Source organism: Anarhichas minor, unplaced genomic scaffold (genome assembly GCF_050575085.1).
Source record: "Anarhichas minor isolate MPS153535 unplaced genomic scaffold, ASM5057508v1 ptg000027l, whole genome shotgun sequence".
In the NCBI taxonomy this organism is placed as follows: Eukaryota; Metazoa; Chordata; class Actinopteri; order Perciformes; family Anarhichadidae; genus Anarhichas; species Anarhichas minor.
In genome coordinates this window covers 13,135,522-13,146,926 of record NW_027466473.1, presented here as the reverse complement: position 1 = coordinate 13,146,926, position 11,405 = coordinate 13,135,522, and positions in this window count along the sequence as shown.

Sequence of the window (11,405 nt, the reverse complement as noted above, 5' to 3'; positions counted from 1 at the left end):
CCAGTCGGGGAGACGACACTCCATACTGTGGTCTGCTGAGTCCATCTTGGGCCAGATCATTCTGTCACGGGGCATGATGAGGACTCAGACGCAGACAGTCAGGTGTAGAGAAAAAAAGTTTTTTAATGAACCAAAAACAGGGAATCCAGGGACAAGACAAAAGACAAGGGGGGAAAATCCGGCAGGAAAAGGCAGAACAGGCAGGCTGGAAAACCGGGAACAGGACAAGCAAAACGGGCGGGTTGGACGGGAAACAAACACAATGATCTGGCAGTGAGTGAGTGAAAGACAGGGGTTTAAATAGTGAACTAGGCAGAGTGAACAGGTGAGACTAATGAGCTGATGAGGTGAGTGTGACTGGCAGGTGCACTGAATGAACTGATTAGGTGAGTGAGGAGCTACAGAAAGAAACAAAGACACAGAACACACAGGGCAAAGCCTGATCGTGACAAACATGACAAAAACAGACCTCATATCACAGAATTTAGAGGCTATTGGGAAGTGTAGTGAGTACAAAAAGGTTTCGCAGATCAGCTATTGTGTCATCAATATACCTCAGCATTGTCAATTGAGAGCTTATTCTTAATAAACTATGTTAATGTTGTTTTGACTTATTTGATGTGAATTTCTGTTTGAATGGAAACCCTTATTCTGTAAATTGACTAAAGAGTAAATGTGTAGCATTTCCTTCTCAAACATGATTACATGCTACATGCTGAATACACAATACTGACACCAGTACAAAACCGCATTTACGCAAATTAGTTAGTTTGCAATGCTGAATAAGCTTTTGATTGATTAAGGATCGCACACTTCTGAGGCCAACATTGTCTTTATTATCATGATCTCTGGATGATGCCAATGCCTGAATACAAGCAGAGAGCAACATCTTTAGGTCATTCAAACTACATGTGAATCTTGTATGTTACACTGGAATAAGAGGTTAAGCTATAATCGGCTCATTTACCCTTGAAATTCAATCTTAATCTAGGAGATCTCACTGAAAGCTCTTTCCATTCTCCAGTTCCTGACTTTCTTTCCCACGAGTGAATAAGGTAATTCATTGTTTACGCCAGTAAAATCACTAAATTTCCAAATAATGAAGCACTCTTTCCACAGCAGACAATCAATGACTGGAAGTGTGCTTCATGTGTGTGTGCCTGAATATGCATGTGCATAGAAAGGCCAAGGGGATGCCTGCATGCATGAGTGACATCCCATCATTTTGACACTTTTCTTTGAGGGAGTATTCATTATTGGGATTAAAGGAGTTAGAGAACAACACCAATGCCAAACACATGCCGGCAATTTGGCTTCCACATTACTAATAAAATATATTATCAAACCATGAAACAAAATTGATTTATGGTCACTAAGACTTGATTCAGTCTGGTTTTGACCATGTGGTTCCATGATTAGCTGTGCTTTTACCTACATTGACTGTCAGCGGGATTTCGTCTCACATTGATTAAGGGTATTAGGTTAACGTTTACATGAAACAGCCTAAACCAAAGGCATATAGAGGGATTAAATGTTGGATTATCCTCTTTATTTCAAAAAGAATATCTAGACTCAAATACCGACTCGAGTAACATTTGGCTTTTTTTCCCTTCTAAATAAATGTCTCATATTTGGTAACCAGATACCAAAATAATATATATGTATACCACCGTGACTGTATTGCAATACAATGCTGCCTAAACCTCCTTTACATTCTCAATCAGCAGGTCAGCAGTATTTTTGGACAAGATATGAAAGCAATATTGAAAGCAATAACGTGTATGAGTTCATCAAAGCAGGGAGTTATGAAGTTTGGGTGGGAAGAAAGGCCATGCTTCCAGCAGCCGCAGGCAGCTGTAGATCAGTCTCACAATGACATCTGACCTACATGTCTGTGGCTGACAGACGAAGTAAACACTAAAATCTCCAGCTGCCTGGATGTTTGACAGGCATTGAAGTTCCTCCCAGGTTTATCATTCTCCAGAGTTCTTGTCAGGATCCCTGTCAGACCCTACACCTCCCATGGCCACACAGCTGCAGCCACTCCAGCCGATTACCTCCTGCAGCCTGACACACCAGACTCAGGTCCCACTAACGATTCCCCTGGCAATATATAAACTCTGGTCCTGCAGTCTGGGGTTGTCAGGTCGTACCGTCTTTCACCCACTTCAACCCTGTATTCACCTTCTGCCTCTGGTGCTCGTCGGTCTGGGAATCCCCCGTGCCCTCCTTTGTGTTACGGTCTACACACCGCCGCTCTGCCCTCCTTGTGTTAACGGCCTACACACGCCGTCAAGCTGCCAGCTCTCCGGTGTCGAGCCACGGGACTCACACCGTCGATCTGCCTACTCTCTGGTGTCGGACCACGGGCTCCACACCTTTCTGTCCTCTACTCTGGCTAAATAAAGTCTGTTTCACCTACTCTGTCTCCTGTGGTCTTGCGTTTGGGTCCTACCCGTGAACTCCCGTGACAGTTCTCCCTTTATGAACTTCAAATCGCAAACACTAATTACTCTGTGTTGCCTGAGTGATGTAAAAATGTTAGACTTTGGATTGAAACGGTATAGTTCTTCTTATATGAGATGTACATTTTGTTTCTATTCTTTAATGTGTTTCCAATGAAGCCATTGTTCTTTTGTTATTATACAGAAGTGTCTGCAAAATAAATCCAGTAAAATTTCAACAACAAAAGCTGATGTGTGCAAATTTAAACCTGCAACTGTGGTGAAGTTGTGAGCACAATATTGACATGTCAATACCTTGTACAGTAAGTTGATATGGCAGACTGGTTAGCAAACAGTTGCTTATTTGCACATCCAGCAACATTATCATTAATGATAATGTCATGTAGTCATGCTATATTCACTGTCTTTTAGCTGTAAGATATGTGGCTTTTTAGCTGCTGGCTGTGGGCTGTAGGTAGTGTACAGTGTGTTTTGATGGCTATTTTGCTGAAAATAGCTCTGCCTGCTGCGACCGAAAATGATGCTATGACAGTGGTGATACTCTCAATCACTGCATTTTACTTTAAATGCATTTTACCAAAATAAAAGAACAAATTCACAGGAGTTGATAGAACTAGTGTTGAAGAAAGTCTTGCAAAAAACACCTTCACTTCCTACTCTATAGTCATGTTATTTGGGTGTTTGTACTGTGTGAATAATCAAGGAATGTAATGCTCTACAGTGACTTTAGCAGATCATATTTTTCCTACACCACGTGTGACTTTGTGGTGCAGAAAAGAGGGAGACTAAATTTCAAAATGAGTTGCAGTTTCTTTATTCAACATGCTGAAACAGGATATTAAATGTTGATGTTAGCTGTGAGTCACACTTACCGTGAAACTTCTTTTTTTTTATACAAACAATGAAAACTGGCACATTCAGGATGGAGTATGAAAAGGGCAGTTAAAGAAGTTCATACACATTTGGAAGTCAATACATACTAATTTGACAAAAAAAGATATATGTTTTGTTGTGCCTGAGGGTAAGGTAATCACTTGTTGGTACATGTAACTAAAATAAGTGTAAAAGTTAAATTGCCTACAATGACTGAAGATTTAATACATTTTTAACAAATTAAATTTATTTTATTCTCAGAAGCCTTCCTAATCAAAGAATTCACTCGAGACTTGTTTTTAGGTTGTTTATTGTCAAACCATCAGAAGCTGGAATCATATCAAAATTAAAGAAACTTCATCTGCAAACAATTCAGTGGCCATTTCAATAAACGCTTCAACTCTTCAACCTGTAGGCAACTAAATCAAAATAATCTAAATAGTTCTCTCCTGCCAAATGTTGAAACTACGACAAACTAAAATAAGTCTCAGAAACGCCTGAAGTCAGGAGGCCCAACCAATGTCAGTTGCTTTAGCTCTATGGAGCCATTTAGTCTGTGTGTGCTTTGGCCGACCTCACAACATTTTTGCCAGTATGAACTGCACATTTCAGACATTTAGAAAAACACAACTCAACAATGTTGTGCCACGATACAGTTGTGCAGAAATGTAAGGCCCATGTTCTGCACGGCGATCTGCAGTGTCTGCCAGGCTGCTGTTCAGCTAAATCGCTTTTATTTTACCATGTAGAGTCAAAATGGAATATGCAACTCCACAGCCTTCATGTAAAGCTCTGACCCTGAACCAGTTTAAGTGCTAATGAAGATCTGAGGTTTCTGGACCTTCCGTGAGACTAATTGTCCTGCACTCGTTACCATTTTAGCAACATGACAGCACTTTCCATTTGTTGAATTCAAGGCAGTTGTTCTACAAGCGTGTGCCCCGAATGACTTGTTAATCCGCTCAGAGAATTGCAGTAGGAAAGTGGCCATAGTGGTAATGGAGTAAACTTGTCACTGCATTGGAAAACAGTGGACATGTGTTCACTTGCTGGCTCGCTGTGTGTTTCCCTTGGCCAAGACCTCATGCTATGTTGTCCCATCAGGCTATTCCTGTCTGAAATGATTGCTGGCTTTCTCTCCCCCTCTGTTTCTCTCTCTCTCTCTCACACACACACACACACACACGCAAACATGTATACACTATCAAAAACCACATGGCTCCATTTCCAGCTTTCATGTGTGTGAAATGCTGCAATGTGTTGACACGAAGTCTAAGGTTTGCCCACTAAATGAGACACAATCAGTGACTGTGACATTTTAATTAGAAGCATCGCCTTATAAGCATTTACAGTAATAGATAAAAGTATGAATTACTGCCACAATAGATGTGAAAGCATGGTAAGACTCAGCAAGAGCAGGGAACACACAAAGAGATGTACCGCCCAAACATTAGAACAAAGGTGAGTCATGTACAGAACAACACTCACAACAATCAGCTCACACAGTGTCTCACATGTGTAGTGAGGACAAAGACTTACACACCTGTTTAGCTGCAATTCATCATCATTTTATACCAACGCTGAACCCTTTATGACCCATTTATGAAACACGTTTTTAATTATGGGATTTGAGGGCTGAAATATTGTTGTTGCCAGAACAGACTATTACTACAAGATTGATTTTCCTCCCCTAAGGTGAACAAATGATTTGCCTGGACTTGTATTTATTTTATAGTATCTTTCTCTGTCAATTGTCATTTGTTTCAAAAATCGCTTCAGGATACATTTATTATATATATATAATATGATATATAATGTTATCACGACTCACAGCTCGGTGTTTCAGCACACTGCTGTTGCTTTAGTTTTGTGATTTATCTTTACTTTACTAAGTCAGTTTTGATTTTTGACACCTGATGTGGTTTAATTAATTGAAATTGTTTGTCATCCTATTTTAATACCAAACTAAATCATTTGTTAATCACTTGTCTCCTCTCATCTCTCCTTATTTCCCCCTCAGCCTTCCACAGAATGTATTGTAAATGACTCATCAGACTAATGTTAGGAAGAACTGATTTTTTCCATTGAAGCAGCCCTGACAATGAGGTTATGGATATCAAAAACTTCTTCTGAGTCCTCCATAAAAAGGGTGATGATGAGCAGAAGAGTTTTTGCTCTTCTCTTACTCACCACTTCCATTTACTTAATTTCCCGCTGCTGGTGTTATTTTTGTATCCATGACGCCGAAACAAACTGAGATGATTCTGTAAATCAAAGTCATTGAAAGCACGCATCAGCTCTTTAAAACGGTATGGTGACAAGATGGGAACAACACTTCAAAGCAGCGGTTGCTGTTTGTGTTCACATCTGTTTTTGCTTGTATGTGCGTGTTTACTTTGTATTGACTAGAAGCGTCATATCTTCTCACTAATTCAAAAAGTACAGTAATAATTGAGCAATAACTGAATCACAGTTGAGTCTGATTATCATACCATGCCTACACCAGTGTAACTGAATGGAGTGGACTGGCCCTTTAACGTTTTATTTTTATTTTCTTTTTTTCTCTTGCTTAGATTCTTGCTTTCTTGTTTTGGAGGACTTTTAAATGACCATGTCTCAGTAAAGTTATATGTTAAAACAACAACAACAACAACAACAAAAATGTTTAATGAGTAAATGCATAGGTCATGTAAGATGTATAAGAGTCTTTTTCTGCAGTGCAGCAATTCTGCAAGTGCTCATCTTTACTTTTTCCAGGACATACATTTCAATGTCACTTTGTTGTATATTGTGTTTGCTGAAAAACGAAATGTGCAGAAGCTACTTCATTCTCCACTTGCTGTGCTGCTGTCATCAAATTCACCCTTCACCTACTAATTCCTTCATATGCAGTCTGTAGTTTACTGTGTGACATTTGTCAACATGTCAGCGGTCAAAGCAGTGTGGCAGTAACATGTCAGTCACATCCCACCAACCATCTTCTTTATAGTCATCAGCTTAGATCACGTCTACCCTTGCCTACCTAATGTTTGTGTGTGAGTGTGTGCAAGTGTTCCCACCATCGCTGGATGTTTATGCATGCATGAATTTGCCCTGTGATGCATTTCCAATAAACTGCTGGGCTACTAGCGAGGTTAGAGGCCAGTTAATCCCAGCTCCAACCCAAACACCCGTCCAGCTGCTTATCTGAGAGAAAAAGGAGAGACAGTGTGGGTCATGCAGTTAGAAAGAAAGATAGTGAGATGTTGCTCTTCCCTGTGCGTGCATTCACACATCCATCCATGTGTCTGCAGACAACATGCTGTCAGTTAAAAGCTGGGCTGGAGCGCGGCTGTAAAGTGCAGCTCATGTGTGTCCATCCTGACAAAGATAATTAACGCCTCAGTTTTGCGTTAGCAGCCGTAATGAGAGTGGAGGAAAATTGTATCCTGTCATTTCCAGAAAATGTCTTTGTGGGCAGTTCTTTCTCCCTGGAGGTTTACTCACTTCCAGTGGGCTCATTTTCAGATGGAGGGAGGAGCGCTGTCTACTTAGCACAGCTCAATTTCAACTTGTTGATTTGACAATTGGCACAACAGGAAGACGTAGGTAGAAGTGCAGTCAGCGGCGCAGGCGAGAACGTTTCAGCCATATGTTTCCTGTTCCTTCTTTTCTTTACGTAACACCATGTGTTTGAATATTTATAGTAGTTCTGATATGCTCAAACGTTCTTTACTCCCTGTAGTTTCTCACAAATTATAGAGAGTTCATAAGCTCCATGAGAAAATAAAACCATCAGGCTGATAAGTGGCACGGTAAAACAATTGTTCATTTCTTTTGATTGGAAAAAAAGGCCTGCTTTTTAAAGCCAGTGAAGACCTCATTACACAGTAAATCAATCCAGACTATTGTTTATGGCTCCACGGGGGAAATATACCCAAGACTAATAACCACACCATGCTAACCCACTGAAATCAAACAGTATTTGTTGGTTTGGAGAGCTCTATCCATTGCTCACTCTGTTCTCCCCCCATCCCCTTCCCCACATATCCCTTGGTCCCTCTTGCTGTTTCGGGAGGGATCATGTCCAACATTGACGTTTGCTCTTACTCACTCGGCAGCTCTGGGTTTCTCTGCAAGTGAATCACCCCGTTTTGGCTCACGAGCAGCCGCTGACTCTGGTATATGCAACTGCCATTAACCAAAGGGAGTTCCAAAGAGTCACAAAAGGTCACATGATGAAATGAAGGCACACAATCTTCTACAAAACTGTTAAAAGAACAGAGGGCCAGAGCTTCAGGTCTTAAATTCATGTTTCCTTCTCTTTAACAATTAGCTCTTGCCCATCTGGAGCAAAGTTCAGATAGTGTGACGGTTAAAACATGGCAAAACATAATTTTGTTATATACTTCACAAACTTGCAAGGTCTTTCATTACCCTGGTTCAGATTCAAACAAATGGGACATTAAGTACATACAGATCACTAGACAGAGCCAGCTGTGCTCTCAGCGGGACTAAAGCCCGACATGGTTCCCCCTGATATCCTGATTTTACCCCGAGCAAATGTAATACCGAGAAGTCTGGAATCGCTATCAGTCTTTGGGGACGTGTAAGACTGAACTAGAGCAAATTACCAGAGACATTTTCTCTCTGACTCTTCTTTCTCGGTCTCTCTCAGCACTGCCTCCTGTTTGTGACGGATGAGGTCAACTTAGACCGCACAGAAAGAAGCAGAGCTGCCACTGAAGAAAAACAAGAAAAACTGACTTCATTTCTGTACGTGTTCAGAGAATGTCACAGGAACAGGAGGCCTTTGAACTGAAAATCAGTTGTATAATTGAAGGCAGTCTTGAGAAGAAATCTATTTTTTTCTCCCCTCTGTTTCATCACACAATTATAACCAACTTTCTCGTAACAACTTTACTTGTATCGACAATCTAAGTCATACTCCCAAATCTGGATAATATATTTATAATGAATGTGAAATCAGGTTCGACGGTGAACTAAAACAAAAGTGCTGCTGTTTTGTTTTTCGAACCCCAAATAAAGTCTGTGTTTCAACCACATACATAGAGAGAAAGACATTTGTCTCACTGCAGCTACTGGCCAACTCTCTGTGGGTCTTTCTGCTCCTCTCCCCATGTGAAATCCTGAGATTTTTCTTCAGAGCTGTAATCCTACACAACAGGACAAAATAGCTCATTGTTTGGGACAATAGCTCAGTCACAAGCTCATAGTGTGCTTAGTCCAGATATGCAGCTATAATCCCCTCTGGACAACACCTGGATCCTATAAACTAGCGAATAGTGCCCGTCACAAGGTCATTTGTTTTTCCCACATTCATATAGTAACAATTTGTGAATTGTGTGACCACAAACTGATATTATCACTCTTAGAAATGTAAATAATGAGCCATTTCTAAATCACACACACTCAGTGAGTAATATGAAATTACTTATTGTGAAGACACTTTAAATTGTCATCATGCGATTCATCTTCAAGACCGGAATCTTTGGGTTTAGTGCCATGTGTTTACGAGGTGTAATGCCATTTGTTTAAACAGAAACTAGCAATTCAATATTAATTGTAATTATCTGAGATATACATCTTAATTGTTTCAATGTCTATGCTTCTAGATATTTATGATAAGAGCAGATTTTGGTATTTTTGTCATAAAACGGTCAATAACATGGTGTAACACGACGTATATTTTTAGTTCCTATACTTTTGCTCCATATAATGTGAGCGCTCATGGCTCAGCAAAATAATGTCTGCATCTGGATAAAGTCTCTCCGTCCTCTAAACAAAACAACATGTATGTAACAATAGCTTTGGCCACCTTGTTTAACTTTGCTCATGGAGTATTGTATTTGCGTCCTCTACTGTATTACAGCAATTTATTATTATTATAATAGCCATTGTGATGTTTTTCTTTATATTGAGTAATGTATCACGCCTCAACACTCTTTGGATGTGAAAGCCTCGAAGAGCTTGTAGGCTAAATAATCTGTCACATGTCAGGAATTTGGAAAGTCACTTTTTCCCTGCAGGCTTGCTCCTCATTACTAATCTATGATATTATAAACACTTTAGCTTTTTTCTATTATAAAGATTTTTGATTCACAGGTGATATGACTCACCAGAAGCAACTCTTGGCAGAAGTATAAAAAAAGACCTCTCAGCCTCTCCAGTTGCCACTCCAGGAAAATTACGTTAGGAGCAACAATTAAATGGATAAATAGTGAGAGTAGATATTATAATTATAGATTTATATTGTTGTATTACATATACAAATGGGTATAATTGGTAAAAGTGAGTGCAAGCAAGCTTGCAAACGTCACTGTCACCTGCATGAGCCAATGCCCAAATCCAGAGCATCATTTTTTGGGAGGCATAACTGTTTAAATAAAAGCACAAATTATTTCAAAATAATAAATGTTTGAAATAATGCCCACAGACAATATTTGGTATTTTAAAATAATAAAAAAACGATGAAAATGTAAGTAGGCTACTGCACAGTTTTTTGCACTCTCTACACATGTCCACACAAACTAAAATCCAGTTCCCCTGAAGTTTCAAATCTGGATGCACTTAGGAAAACCAAGAGCCGTTTACAATCAAAATGCTGTTTAGATGTCTCAGTCATCCGAACTGGCACATTGCCACCTCTACCATGTCAGAGTTGGATGAGCTGAATAATTGATTTTGCAGGTTCTAGAGAAGCTTATTAAGGGTTCGTAACTATTCAACTGTCATTTTTAATTTGTCAGCACAGCAGCATCGGTATGAAAAGAGTCCCAACTTATTGCCTTGCAGCGCTTTAATACATATTGATGCTTTCATTTTTCCGCTTTGACTTTTCAAGTGTAGTCTCCCGTTTTCTGTTGTTGATGAGGATGTTAAATGTGGTTAAGGAATGACATTCAATGAAATCAACAGAGAAAAGATATAAATTGCGGCATTTATATAGCCACCAATTAGACATGAAGGTGCTGGTCTGACCATCGGCAGCAATTTGGGGTTCAGTGTCTCGCCCAAGGACACTTTGACATGTGGAGCTGAGGATCGAACCGCCAACCTTGTGATAAGAAGATGGCCTGGTCTACCTCCCAAACCACAGCTGCCCAATAAGATGTACACCTGACAGCCTGCCAAGCGTTTCCCTCAACAGGAGAGTTTCACAGAGCGTCTGGAGTCTTAATCCTCATTGTCATCAACATTATCAAAATGGACTCCACCTCACTTGTAATATTGCCTTCATAATAAATATGCCAGTAATTTGGCAGATTTATTTGACTCATCTTATTGTACAAACTATCACAAACGACTATCATATGGTTCAAGTTAAAATTCAGAAGATCTATCTACATATTTCAATGTAGACATTGTGTTTCTCGAGAAGACTGCCATCTCACAATACTTTTTTCCATAATGGTTTTCTTTAATACAATCTCCAACTCTCCAGATGTTCAGTATTATATCCTTATTCGTTCCAAGTTCCAACCAAGCACAATCTTCACTGGTGAGGACTTAAAGAATGACTGATTGTGAGGATGTATCAGTTCAACACCACAGCCTGGGTCTTTGGTAATGTCCTGAAAACCAGTCAGAGTACAAAGCAGAGCTGGTGCTCAGTGGCCAACGTGAAACTGACTTTTTCTTCACTCTTTGTCTTTATATATACACATAAATAGTCAGACACCCATCGACTTAATTATGGAATTTCTTTAAATTACTGTCCAACAAGTGATTTCACTGTGATCAACTCTGACTAAAACCAGTGATGACTCATGTCTGGTTAATTACTCACTTAATAAAGCAAGTTCTGGGATTTAAGTCAACGAGGAAACTTACATTATTGGGAAAATCAAAACCACTTTTAATTTGCTGGATACATTAGAAACGACACTCTGGTAGTGTTTGCAACATGTGGATTCAAACAAGCCATGACCACATGAAATCCTGTTCTATGTGCACGGAAGGAAAGCTCTTACAAGCTCACATTGTTTAATGCGACTGACCCCAAGCAAGCCCTGTCATGTGTGTGGACTTTTAGCTTTTGAAAAAAAGTGTGTGTGTGTGTGTGCA